Consider the following 15,383-nt stretch of genomic DNA (forward strand, 5'->3'; position numbering starts at 1 on the left):
AGAGGGCCACACAACTACACATGTTTTATTCTGTTTTGCTCATTGACTTAAGCAATTTGATTTTGATTCGGGTTGTAATAAGGCCTCTATGATTTCTAGATTTTAAATTTGGGTTTTGATGTGATTGTGATTTATATCTGCTAGAAGAAGAATACAGTTTTCCAAAACAATAACTATTTTTTTACACTACGTTTCTGCACCTCAATTTCTAAATATCACGTTTTCGTAAATTATTTGTTTTAAATTAAGCTTCCACAACAATAAGGTTTTGAAGGTAATAAATTTTTAATAAACCTCGATTGAAAATAAACAAATGCAAACTGAGGTTTTATACAAGTCTTAAATGACAAGAAGTTTGAAATTTCAAGAAGGGTTTTAATGAAAACATGGTTTTCGAAAAACACTTCAATGTGACACGCCAGATTCGGCCATAACGTCTAGGCTGGGTTTGGGGTGTTACATTATTAATTAAACTTATTAAGTCTAATATGTGTTTAAATGTGTTTTCATGTGTTTGTTAATAAATGCTTGCAGGTGACTATTTAGTTGCTTATTAAGTTTAGTTTGTTTTAATGTGTTTTAATGTGTTTGTTAATAAATATTTGCAGGTGCCTATTTAGTTGGGATCAGTTAAGTACAAGGGTTGTTAAACAGTGTTAATTGTGACTATTTAGTTGGAGCCGGTTACATACAAGGGGCTGTTACATCAATTAAAAGAGAGCATTGCACATCATTCAAAGGAGCTGTTACATTATTTAAAGGAAAGCATTATACATCTTTTAAATTCAGCAGCCTATTCTTCTTCTCCATGGAGTCTATTTGGTTGTCCAATGGAGAATTTAAAGCTCTTCCTAAACTCTTTGGTTGTTCAAGAATGAAACCTAAGCATTCAAGATCATTTAATTAGCTGAATTGGAATATTAAAGTTGTTACTTAGGCCTGGAAATTCAAGAGTTTGTGCTTAATGATTAAGTTAATTTCAGCTCATTATTAGCTCATTTAAGTTGAATAATTGTGACTTTTCAACTAGGAGTTATTTAGCACTATAAATACTTGTAATCAGCTCATTGTAAGGAACTTTTGTTGAATTTATGTTAAATTTGAAACTTGTGAGATTTCCAATTCTCCTTGTTCTTTTCAGAACTGAATTGACTTATCAAGTTATCTTATGGTGTCATTCCTTCCATTGCTAAACCGAACTTATCACCTTTGGTGTGGCATTTATATACCTTTGGTTCCTATCACTTTTAATAGCGGGTCATGGTCCTTGCTATTTGTTTTCACCTAAGAGCCATTTTGAGACTTAGGTCAACAATCCAATATTGTTGGTTCATTCTCGGTCTTAGCCAAATTATCCATTATTTACTTAACCATTTTTACCTAGTTCCATTTTTTGAAGCCATTTATCCTATTTTGTTTCATTTATCCCCGAGACGAACTTATCCTTACTCAATTCATGATTGGGCAATTTGAACGACTCGAATCATTTCAAAATGAGTTCGTATCATTTGGTATCAGAGCTAGCAAATTTGGAGTAAGAATCGACGCTTTCGACACTATGGTATTGTAATTCAATCAAAAAAATTTTGTGCAAAAAGAAAGGTATTCATTTGAATTCATTTGTATTTAGCATTTTTTTAAAAATTTTGAAATTAAAAAAAAAGTGTTCAAGTTCTTTGATGCTGAGTTTTAAAAACTCTGTTTGTTGTCCGAATTAGTCTTATTGTTTTCTTCTACTATTTGGCCACACCTAAACTAATATCTTTAGTTTCTAGCTCACCTATTGGTCCTAACATCAATCCTACCCTAACCTGTCAACTCTTTTGCAAGCCGACCCACCTTAGATTGCTTTTAAGTCTAACTAGTCCCCTTAAAGAACTTAAAGAGGCAGATTGAGAGGAAAATGGCACGAGGGTTGTGAGTACAATCGAGTGAAGAAAAAGACAAGTTTGTGTGCTTTTTGTGAAAGAGAACTTGTGAGGTTTTGTTAAGAGTATTCAATATGACGTAAAATCTGGAAAGAAATCCAAATGAGGGAGTTGGATTCCGTCCTGTAAGATTTTTTGGAGGACGTGTGCCAAATTTTACACTCCAAGCCTTTATGCGTGAAATGGAGTATCTATTTGATCGAAAACTCGAAACCACCAAAAAACGATTGGATCGTGTAGAAGAGAGGGACCAGTGAGCAAGAGCCCAACGGGAGTGAATTTCACCAAGTTGAGGAATGGAGACAAGATCCTCACAAAGACAAGCATCCCATGAATATTCAAGAAGAGATCCATATCGCGAGTCTTATATGCCAATGAGTTCAAGACAAAGTAAAGCAAACTTCGATTTTGAGTCTTTCCGAGATGACAAATGAAAAGGTAGATATGTCTCTACAAATGCATCAATATATTCATCCATTGGGGATCATTTATGAAGAGGCGAACGTGCTTCAAAAGTGTCAAAGTACTCGGCCACGGAGAATCTATCACGAAGAGATGATCGTCTTTTGTATGAAGAACCCTTCTCTTATTCTCAATGAAAGGTTTCTCATTCTGATGATTCCTTTTTGTTGTCCTCCTTTTGTATTGAAAGGAAGCGAGAAAAAGAAAGTGAAAAAGAAAAAGAGAGTGAAAGAATGCAAAAAGAGATTGAAAATGAAATAAAAAGTAAGAAAGAGTCTACAAAAGAGACGATTGAAAAAGAGAGCGAGAATGCGAAAGAAACGAATGAAAAAGATGAAAGTGAGTAAGAAAATGTGAGCAATATTTATACTAACCAACATGTGAATCTTTCTTGTATTGTTTCTTTTCAGGTTTTCGAAGATTTGATTAACAAGTTCCGGCTTCATTACCTTCCTAACGAGAGGCGATTTCGATTGATCGAGAAAGGTAAGAATGAAAATGACCCTAGTCTACCAGCGAATAAAGGTTAGCACGGTAAGGGTTCTATGTTAATCGAGTCTCAACAATTTTTCGTGCATATTAATGGTGTGCTTGTCAAAAACTTAGCTTGTGAAAGAGTTCTTCATCTTGATTTGGTTGAAAATCATAATCTGATTATTGAAGATTTTATTTTGAATCATGGTTTGAAGAACTCTTCTGTTGTTGAGAATGGCGTTGGCAAGCTTGTTGTTGAAGAAAGATTAATTCAGCACAAACAACATCTGATCTCGTGTAATAAAAAGTTGATACGCAAAATGCCTAATATGTTTGTTTGTGATGTTATTGAATATCCTCTAAGTTGTGCGAAATTCACATGTTTGTGCAAGTTTGTTCACATGAGATCTAAGAGGCTCGATTGTTTGAGCATATTTGTGCTTAATTTCTCTTTGCCTAGCATGTGTAACTTCTTGATGAAAAAGGAATTCTTGCTGCATTTTGGAAAGAATGATCAAAATCATGTGTTTAATCCTAGAGTTTGTTATTATGAATCATCCATGAGAGAAAGCAAGCATCGTAAATTTTGTTTGAATGAATGTGTCAATAATTTTTGCTTGTGTGATGTTTTGTTTTTAAATCTGAAAATAAAGTTGTTGAATTGTGATAAGATGCAAATGCAAATTCTAACCTTTGATCCCAAAGATTGTTCTATTACATGGTTCAAAGGATTCACATATTCTTTGCACGGTTACAAGTTTCACTTGCTTCATGTTCCTTCCATGATACCGGTCATGAAATTTTCGAGTCAGATTGAAATGGTAAGAGAGAACTTTGTTTTTTCTCTTGGAAAATATTGTTCTGTGATATTGTTCAAGGGATTTGAGTTATGGAACTTGGTTTCCCAAGACTATAACTTTCAAATGTTTTGTGATTCTGATTTGATGCCATCAATGAAATTTTCAATCCATCATGAGAAGGTAATGCCAACTCAAGTTTTCGATTTCGGTATTGGGTTATGCATCCCAATTTTGTGTAAGATTTTGAAAAGCTCTTCTGAGCTTATAATTTCTAGTATCACTAATCTATTTCTCTTTTGTGTAGATGATACATTGAAACTGTTGCCTCGTAAAGAGAGAGGGTATTCAAATAACCTACTTCCTTCTCGAACCATTTGTGGTTCTTGGGCTTTTGGAAATGATTTTGTTAGACTTATGAAAAAAAGGGTTTGTGATTTTGAGAGTTTTTTCGTGAGCAAATGACCTAATTTGAGGACAAATCATCTTCAAGAGAGAGGGTACGATGTGATCTCGGCCACATCATGTTTCGATACAACTCGACGACCTCAGAATTGGCCTAAGATCGAGGGGCCCAAGTGCAAAATGAAGCTTAATTTCAGTTCAATGAGCTCAATTCTAGCTTCTTCAAGCTCGTCTAGTTCAACCCAAGCTCATTTAGCTTAACTTCAACACATTTTTAATTTGCTAGAATAAATTTCTCATCTTAGTTAATTGAGTTCATCTTAGTTAATTAAGTTCATCTTAGTTAATTTAGTTGCCGGAATAATTTATTGTTGCATGTGTTTTTAGTTTATTAAATTAAGTGTTAAATGTGTTTATTTACAATTTATTAATTAAACTTATTAAGTCTAATATGTGTTTAAATGTATTTAATGTGTTTAAATGTGTTTTAATGTGTTTGCTAATAAATGCTTGCAGGTGACTATTTAGTTGCTTATCAAGTTTAGTGTGTTTAAATGTGTTTAAATGTGTTTGTTAATAAATATTTGCAGGTGACTATTTAGTTGGAATCAGTTAAGTACAAGGGTTGTTACAAAGTGTTAATTGTGACTATTCAGTTGGAACCGGTTACATACAAGGGGTTGTTACATCAATTAAAGGAGAGCATTATACATCATTCAAAGGAGTTGTTACATTATTTAAAGGAAAGCATTATACATCTTTTAAATTCAGCAGCCTATTCTTCTTCTACATGGTGTCTATTTGGTTGTCCAATAGAGAATTTAAAGCTCTGCCTAAACTCTTTGGCTGCTCAAGAATGAAACCTAAGCATCCAAGATCATTTAATCAGCTCAATTGGAATATTAAAGTTACTGTTACTTAGGCCTGGAATTTCAAGAGCTTATGCTTAATGATTAAGTTAATTTCAGCTTATTATTAGCTCATTTAAGCTGAATAATTGTGACTTTTTAGCTAGGCCTTATTTAGCATTATAAATACTTGTAATCAGCTCATTGTAAGGAACTTTTGCTGAATTTATGTTAAATTTGAAACTTGTGAGATTTCCAATTCTCCTTGTTCTTTTCGGGACTAAATTGACTTATCACATTATCTTGTGGCGTCATTCCTTCCTTTGCTAAACCAAACTTATCACCTTTGGTGTGGCGTTCATATACCCTTGGTTCCTATCACGTTTGATAACGGGTCAAGGTCCTTGCTGTTTGTTTTCACCTAAGAGCCATTTTGAGACTCGAGTCAACAATCCAATATTATTTGTTCATTCTCGGTCTTAGCCAAATTATCCATTATTTACTTAACCATTTTTACCTACTTCTATTTTTTGAAGTCATTTATCCTATTTTGTTTCATTTATCCCCGAGACAAACTTATCCTTACTCAATTCACGATCGGGCAATTTGAACAAATCGAATCGTTCCGAAATGAGTTCGTATCACTGCGTAACTAACTGACTTGCACCCTTCGAAAACCTCAAATGACATAGGACTATGTCACCAAGCCATGTGTCTCACACGACTGAGTCACACGCCTATCTGTCAGACCTTGTGGACCCAAAAATTTACCTAAATCAAGCCATTACAATACCATTTCATGTGTACAGTGACGAGGTACCTAAAGATTATTCAAACATGCATAAATATGCCATTTCAGACAAACTAATTCACCTAACCAATATGCAATTCAAATACACCCCAATATGTATACAAACATCAAAACTTAAACTAAAGCAATTTAGCCATTTCACATTTACCCAACCTAGTGCATTTTAACCATCACATGGCAACATAAATTACTAATTCTATGCCATCACAATATCCCAATGGGTGACATACACTATCACTTAAAGGTACCAAAACGACATGGTTTAACAAACACTTCCAAGTCCATAAACCAAACATACGTTTCCAAACATAACATACCAATTACCAATTACATAACTTCCTATACATATTAATAAGGCTATTTTTATCCATAATAACCTAGTTCAAATATGAACTAAAACATGTCATAATTAACCATTTTCTTACCATTATCAACATGCCAAGAGAACCATATCAACAAGCATTTTAAAGTAACCAAAATCACATAATTTGGTAAGGCATCAAGGTGAACCAAACCAACATAGCTTTCCAAAGCTTATACATACCAACACACCATTAACACATGCATCATAATACCATTTCAAATCACCCTATACATGACATTATAAAACTTAGTCAAATTACTCAAAAACTACAAAATTGTCCACTAGATAGTGTGATAGATCTCCGGCGAACTTCCAACCGATCGAGCATCCAATAATCCAATAATCGATTTTTCCACTCATTCTTGATCTAAAATAATAATTTCATTCGATTCACTATTTCTAACAAAAATATCAACTCATTTTATACAATTAAGTCATTTATATATTTTCACAAAATTGCCCCCAAAGTTTACCCTTTTTGTAATTTAGTCCCTAAACCCGAAACTTGCAATTTCATCATTTCTAAATAAAATTTATGCAAATTGATTTTTATCTATTTTTATAACAGTCCATATTTATCTTCCATTTAAAATATTTTCCTTTAATTTTACCATTTTCATAAATAAGTCCTTATACCTTAAAATCATCAAATTTTACTTAATAAAACATGTATATTTATAAACTTAACAATCTATCATAAAACTTCAAAAACATATCAAATCCATTCATAGCATAATGTGCAACATTTAGCAGTTTTACAAATTGACCCCCAGGTTAGCTGGATCTAGTTGCAACGATCTCAAAAACATAAAAATTATTAAAAACAAACCTCAATAGCACAACCATGCAAGGAAGAAAGTTTGCTGAAACTCCATTGGTTCTCCAATTGTGTTTTGTTGGTTCAAAAAGCATGAACACAAAAAAAAATAAAGGTAATATGTTTGTTTATTTCTTTTAACATACTTTTCCTGTAGTTAAAGTATTAATTTATAACATATAATTAACTAAAAAAATACTCACTAGCCATGTATTTCTTTTTAAATATGGAATAATTGCTAAATAAACATTTGTACCTTGATTTACTAACCATTTAACAACTTTTAGCCAATATAAACTAACTTTTGCACCTTTACAAATTAGTCCTTTTTAATTAATTAACAAATTAAACGTTAAAATTTCTTAATGAAACTTTAATACAACCTTAATAACACTCCATAAATATTTAATAAAATATTTATGGCTTGGTTTATAGAAACGAGGTCCCGATACCTCATTTTCTAAAACCACTTGACTTTGAGGCCATACCACTTGAACATAATTATTCATTCAAATAACATAAATTGTCAAATCAACATTTATTTTAATACCATATTTGACTCGTAAATATTAAATAATAATATTTATGAACTTACTCGTCGAGTTTGTGGCCCCAAAACCACTATTTCTAACACCACTAAAAATGAGTTGTTACACATGGTGACCGTGTGTGGCACACGACTGTGTGACAGCCCGTGTCCCAGGCCATGTGCACCATTTTTACCTCTAAATCAAGAAATTTTATAAACCATTCCATGCATAACAAGACATACCATATCTATATCAATTCCTAGGTTCAAAAACGCATTCAAATCATCAATTACATGCTAAAATTTCATCCATAATATACCTAAGCAATATGCCATTCAAAGGCACCACAATCAAAGATTATTAATTCAAATAACCAAGCTAAAAATAACACATGACATTAACCACCTATTCATAATCAAACTTCAACGAAAATGACACAAACATGAACACTTTCATCAAGTTATTATTATAGGCATCAGGACCTAAAACATAGTCTTAAGGCTTACAACCCAAGCACATTAAATACATACCTTCAAAATAACCGTTTCACTAGCATAACCAGTATAAAATAACATTTACATATTCACAACAGAAAACCTATATATATACATGAGACATCTCAAAACGAAATATAAAAACTACCAAATAGCTGGATAGTGTGGGCTTTCTTTCGATCAGTCCAGTTAGTCCGCAACTTAGACAACTACAAAAGAACATAAATGGAACAAGTAAGCTTAAGAAGCTTAGTAAGTTCATTTAAAACCTCAAACTAAACATACCTTAACGAACATCAAAATTTAAAGAGATAACATACAATTCCTAATTGCCAAATACACATTCACATTAGTTCGTGATCTCATATCAACATATAACTTAGTAACCCTCATCAGAAATAAATTATCAATTCCATAATCCATATATCATCGACATAGATGTGCTCATATCTAAACAAGTAATTCATAGGTCAACTATACATTCCATTAACATTTAGGCCGATGAACTAAGTAACTCGACTCAGATACTTCGGTAACTACACCACACTAGAGGTATCATAGATGCATAATAGAGAAATCGAAGTGCAGATAGAAGCAAAAATGTGTGATTAGAGGCACCAAAGTGCAAATCCCGTACAAGCGTGCATACTAACCCTATTGAAAAGACAATCGTATTCTACACGATTACTAAGTTTGACAAGGCAATAACCAAAATCCCATTTCTTTTATATCAATTCAAAGGCACTTCGTCATTCTTCATACACCTATGGTACTTCTATTATAAACACGTTCATAATAGGAAATCATTAAAATACCACCATCAATTGTATATTTCCATACATATTCAGTTGTATATTGCAATCATATATTCCAATCTATTGAATTTTCATAAGATTGCCTACTAAAAAATGATAAATAATCACAAGCAACATACATATTCATATTGAAATCTTATGAACTTACCTACGATCACTCCCAATTTCATAGTAGGGACTACTATGCAATTTTTCCTTTTCCACGATTATTATCTTTTTTATTCAAGTCTTTCTTTGAAATAATAATTACATATCCTCTATTAATTTATACACAATTCATACTTAATTCAATTCATATGACTTTTAAATTTTCATTAATTACACATTTTTCCTAATCTTTTACATCCTTCACAATTTAGTCTCTACCCTCCAAATACCAAAATTAATAAAAGTTTATAACATAACTTGTTAGCTGAATTTTTACCTTATCATATTCAACCCACATTTATTCTAAATTCACAAAAATTCCCTATAAATTCTAACATTTAATCAATTTAATCATTACTCAAAAACTAACAAAAACCACTTTATAAAATACTCATAATCAACAACTAATAACTCAAATCTATTATTTAACATCATGAACATCAAGAAGTCATCAATGGTGAAATAAAAAATTCTTAAAAACTTCAAACACTAAGGCTCGGGTTAGTTGAACTTAGTTGCAACGATCTTAAAAATGTAAAAATTATTAAAAACGGTTAGGAAAATACTTACATGCAATGGTTATGGTGACCGAACCCTCAAAGACCAAGAAAAATGGTGTTCTTCCTTTTCAATTTTCAGCTAAAAAAATTTGGAAGATGATGATACCAATTTTTCTATTATTTTACTTTAGATTCAAGTTATTAAATTACCAATTTGCCATTAATTCATAAACTTACAATTTCATTTTATAAGTCCACTAACTGTTCAAATACATATCTATTTGACTAATTACCTCATAAGTCTTATTTCTTTTAATAATTAAGCTATCAAATCCATATAGTTCAATTATTGCTAGTTTTATATCTCTTACAATTTGATCCTTTTCTTAAATTAACCAAGTAAACATCAAAATTTCTTCACCAAAACTTAATACAACCCTAATGTAACTCCATAAACATTGACTAAACCATAAAACAAGACTTCACATATCAGATTTGTGGTCCCAAAACTACTATTTCTTACAACACTGAAAAACGACACATTACAACTCTCCCCCTCAAGAAATTTTCATCCTCGAAAATCTTACTAGAGAAAAGGTTTGGATATTGATTTTTCATAATTTCTTCTGTCTCTGACATAGCTTCCTCTATTACATGCCATCTCCAAAGAAATTTAACTATTGACATATATTTATTTCTCAATTCTTTAATTTCCCGAGCTACAATCTTCACCGGTTCCTCATCACAAGTCAGATCAAGCTATAACTCAATTTCATATGTAGTCAAAACATGTGACAATCCGAACGATAACGTGGAAGTATCGAAATGTGAAAAAATCATGAATTCGATCAAGTTTTGGAGGTAATGCCATGCGATACGTTACGGGTTCGATTCTTTCTAACACTTCGTACGGTCTAAGAAATCTAGGACTGAGTTTTCCTTTTCATCCAAAACGTAACACTTTTTTTAGGGAAAGACTTTCAGAAACACTTTCCCACCGGCAGAAAGTTCTATATCTTTACATTTTAAATCATCATAAGATTTCTAACAATCAGATGTAGCTTTCACATTATCTCGAATAACTCAAACTTTTTCTTTAGTTTCCTTAACTAAATCAACCCCAGCCATTTTTCTTTCATTCACTTACACTAATATATCAGACTTCTACATTTACACCCGTAAAGAGCTTTGTACGGAGCCATCCTTATGCTCAGCTAATAACTGTTATTATACGCGAATTCGGCTAATGACAAATACTTTTCACAATTGCCTTCGAAATAAAAAATGCAACATTGTAATGTATCTTCTAAAATTAGTATTATTTGCTCTGGCTGGCCATCTATTTGCTAATGAAAAGCAGTACTGAAATCCAACCTAGAACCCAGAGCATCGTGTAATTTACCCTAAAATCTAAAATAAACCACGGATCACGATCAGATATAATCGATAGTGGTACACCGTGATATCACAATTTATGAAAAATAAAATTCGGCCAATTTCTCTAGTTAATAATCAGCTCGAACAGGAATAAAATGAGCTATTTTCGTTAATCTATCCACGATAACCCAAATCGAGTTTTTTCCTTTCAAAGTTAGGTAACCCTAAAATAAAATCCATTGTGACTCAATCCCACTTCTACTCAGGAATCATTACCGGTAGCAACAAACCTGACGGAACCTGGTGTTCAGCTTTGACCTGCTAACAAACTAAATATTTGGATTCAAGCGCTGTTATTTCACGCTTCTTTCCAGACCACCAATAACGTTGTTTCAAATCATTATACATTTATGTAGTCCCATTGTGAATTGAATAAACACTAGTATGCGCTTCGTTCAACAATTCTCGCTTTAACTCGAAATCGTTCAATACAAAAATTTGATCTTAGAAATATAAACAATCATCATTCCCGATATGAAAACCAAATTTTTGGCCACTTTTCACTAGATTGAGCCTTGAAAATAATTTTGAATGAACTTTCTAAAGTTTTTGAATCTTTGATAAAAAGCACTAACTTTGCTACTAACTCTGCCAATATAGAACCATCACACTCTAAAGTTAAATTTGCATTCATAGCTTTCAGAGCAAACAAAGATTTCTGACTCAATGCATCTCCAACAGTATTAGCTTTCCTAGGGTGATAATCAATTACCAAATCATAATCCTTTAATAATTCAAGCCACCTATGCTAACGTAGATTCAAATCTTTATGAGTCATTAGGTATTTCAAGCACTTATGATCGGCAAACATACAACATTTCTCACCTTATAAATATTGTCGCCAGATGTTCAAAGCCAAAACCACTGTGGCCAATTTCAAATCATGTACCGGGTAGTTTCACTTGTGAGGCTTCAACTGTCTCGAGGCATAGGCAATCACTTTACCACTTTGCATCAGAAAACAACCTATACAATAAAGGGCAACACCACTACAAACAATAAATTCTTTTTCAGTTTCAGGTTGAGTCAAAATTGGAGCTTTGGTTAACATGTTCTTCAATTGCTCGAAATTATTATGACATTTATCAGTCAAGACAAAATTAACATGTTTTTCCAACAGTTTAGCCATCAGAGATGCCATAATGGAGAATTTTTTGACAAAACACCATAATATCCCGGCAAGCCCAAGAAACTACGAACCTCGAAAACATTCTTTGGAACTTTCCAATCAACAATCACAATTATTTTATTCGGATCAATACATATACCATTAGTAGAGATGACATGATCTAGAAATCTAACCTCTCGCAACCAAAATTCACATTGTTGAATTTCACATAAAATTGTTTTTCACACAGAGTTTGCAACACAATTCTCAAATGCTCGGCATGATCTGACTCATTCAGCAAATAAATCAGAATATCATAAATGAATACTACAACAAATCGATCTAAATACGGCTAAAATACTCGATTCATCAAATCCATAAATGTTGTACGGGCATTTTTCAAACCAAATAGCATCACTTAAAATTCGTAATGACCATATCGAATTCTAAATGCAGTCTTTGGTACATCAGGCTCCTTAACTCGCAACTGGTAATATCTGGATCAAAAATCAATCTTTGAAAATACCGTAACTCCCTTCAACTAGTCGAAAAAATCATCAATATAAGGTAATATATATTTATTATTGATAGTGGCTCGAATCATCTGTTGATAATCTATGCATAATCTCATCAATCCATATTTCTTTTTCACAAACAAAATAGGAGCACCCCAATGTGACACACTCGGTCGAATAAATCTGTGATCTAATTATTCTTGAAATTGTGTTTTCAACTCTTTCAACTCTGTAGGAGCCATTCTGTATGAGGCTATTGAAATTGGAGTTGTTCCTGGCACAAGTTCAATTACAAATTCAACTTCTCGAGTCGGTGGTAACCCAAGCAATTCTTCAAGGAAAGCATAAGCATATTTTGTAACTATCGGTACTTGACCGATTTTAGATTCTGCCACTATCGTGTCAATAATATAAGCTACATGAGCTTTGAACCCTTTTCTGATCAACTTATAAGTTGAAATTGTCGAAATCACGTTTGTTGCACAATCTATCACATCTGCATAGACAGAAATAAATTCACCACTCGGACGTTTGAAATTAACTTGTTTTCTTCAGAAACTCACCATCGCATCATGTTCAGACAACCAATCCATTCTCAAAATAAGATCAAATTCATCAAATGGTAATAGCATCAAATTATCAGGAAAGTCATAACCCCAAACTTCTAGTGGACATAATTTGCAAATATGATTAACTAAAACACACTGACCATGTAACCCCTCAAACCGAACCTAAACATTATGGCCCAATCTAAGTGATGACAGGGGCCATGGAAATGGCCAAAAAGTAAGTTGAAATAAACGGATTTAATTTTGAAAATATGCATTTAATATTTCTTTAAAATTCATTTTTTAAAATATAACTTGAGAAGTAATCTTGTTTGTTATTTGAAAGATGATATAATTGTTTTAAAATTTTAGTTTTGCCAAAATGAGTTTGTGGAAAATAAATTTTATTAAGAAAATGATAAAACATTTCATCCTTATTAAAAACCTATGCAAAACGTCCAATGTCCACAATTTAAAACAAAGTACCCATGCCATAGTTCAATAGTAATCCACAAAATAAAATCCAAAAATAAAAGTTAAAATCCACGAAAGTCCCAAAAATATAAAATAGAAAATAACCATAAAAAACATTTAAATTCGAGAGCCTCTCCAATGTTCGAATTCGAGTCCTAACCATGAGGATTATCTGAAACACATAAGCAATAGGGGGTGAGCATAAAAAGGCTCAGTGAGAGATCAACACATAATAAATATACTTGCATACATATTAACATACATATGACAATCACAACATAATCATACATCATCAAGATCATGGAATTTAACACTGATTTCTATGCATGAACATATCGATGCATTTTTAAAATCAGTGCAAATTTTATAAAATTCCTACCCATCTCTGCTATACACCAATATTGAGTTCCACAGAACTCGTCCATCCAAAACACCATTTGTGGACATGCCACCACCGATTTGCAGATTTACAACCATTGCTTCCACCTTTCACAAGATCACACCCTGTGCATGTGACATGGCAATTACAATTTTAACACATGTGAATCGCTTTAACACTTAGGCATATAGATATGCTCACATAATAATTTTTCACTAGTCATCACTTTTACATGTCTAATCATGCTTGTCACGTTAGATAATAGATCTGAATATTCACATATTCATATATATAAATATATCACATACTTGAATCACCAAATATAACACATAAGCCATGCAACACATGTCATGAGAAAGAGATTTACACATAAATCATTATTATAATGATAGTCACATCATATCACATATCTCATACATTCCACAAAAAGTATTTCGGTTATAGTAACTTGGATCATTTGTAGTGAGTTTTTTAACAACTCCACTTTGAAAACGTAATATACTCACCATTATTTATAATTTAATTATTAATATAATAAAAATAACTATGTTACACATGAAAAGTATAATCGATCCCACACCTTAGATTGTAGATTCGATTTGCTTCAACCTTTATTAATAGGTTTCACTCAATCTACCTTACAATACAATCTATCACATAATTAACAGATATTAGTATGGATCTTTGAAGACATTTCGTCAATTTAGAGATATATAACTAATAGTCTCATCGCTTACCTTCACGATATAAGACTCTTGAAAGGAGAATTTTCATTACAAAGTTAGGGATCTCCCCTACGATTATTATTTGGTCCTTCAAAATGATATAATATAGCATTAGTTTTATAGTACATAAATAATTAATATTAACAAAATACCCCTATGGCTTATGGTACTATACCATTCGACCATATCAAGAAAATACTAGGAGAACGACTTTTATGACTTAAAAATGATCCATATTACACTTAATTAATTCGTATCGAATGATGAACTGAAAAGGGGCGATTTTAGAGTATTGAGTAATCTAAAGAGTATCATTAAGATAAAAGAATAAGTTCGATTAATTGAAAATGTGAATCAACATAAGGAGACAAAAAAAAACTAAAAGAAAGGTTTTGATCATCGATAGCAATGATGGTGGTCATCCGATGGTGGCTTGGCGGCAGTCCGACGATGGTCTAATGGTGGTGGAGTTTGGAGGTTCAGTTAAAGAGAGGAGAAAATAAGTAGTAGGAGAAGAAAATAAAACAAAATTTAAAGGAGGTGGACTTACGGTGACGCACGGCGATGATGGGAGAAGGGAGATAAAAAGAGAAGATGAGCGATGGTCACAAGTGGTGGTGATCGATGAAAGGTTGCTCAGATCATGGTGGATAAAGAAAAGTGTTTAGGAGGAAAAGTGGTGATTGTTTGCAAAAATGGAGAGAAATATGGTGAGAAAAATGAAAAATAGAAGAAAGTGAAAGGGGGAGGGGGTATGGAGGACAAAAGTAAGGGGGAAGCTTGGTCAACTATGGCCAGGTTGTAT

The 15,383-nt window shown here is 32.4% G+C and overlaps 1 long non-coding RNA gene across 1 annotated transcript; it reads right to left on the reverse strand.

The window, feature by feature from the left end:
• Positions 1-12,276: 12,276 nt before the first annotated feature.
• Positions 12,277-15,319, reverse strand: LOC121216058 (uncharacterized). Its single transcript, XR_005912095.1, has 3 exons — positions 15,129-15,319; positions 13,854-13,978; positions 12,277-12,948 (listed from the first exon to the last, which is right to left on the reverse strand). It is a non-coding gene; the product is annotated as an uncharacterized lncRNA (long non-coding RNA).
• Between the last annotated feature and the right edge of the window lie 64 nt (positions 15,320-15,383).

This window comes from Gossypium hirsutum, chromosome D04, assembly GCF_007990345.1.
Source record: "Gossypium hirsutum isolate 1008001.06 chromosome D04, Gossypium_hirsutum_v2.1, whole genome shotgun sequence".
Taxonomy (NCBI): Eukaryota; Viridiplantae; Streptophyta; class Magnoliopsida; order Malvales; family Malvaceae; genus Gossypium; species Gossypium hirsutum.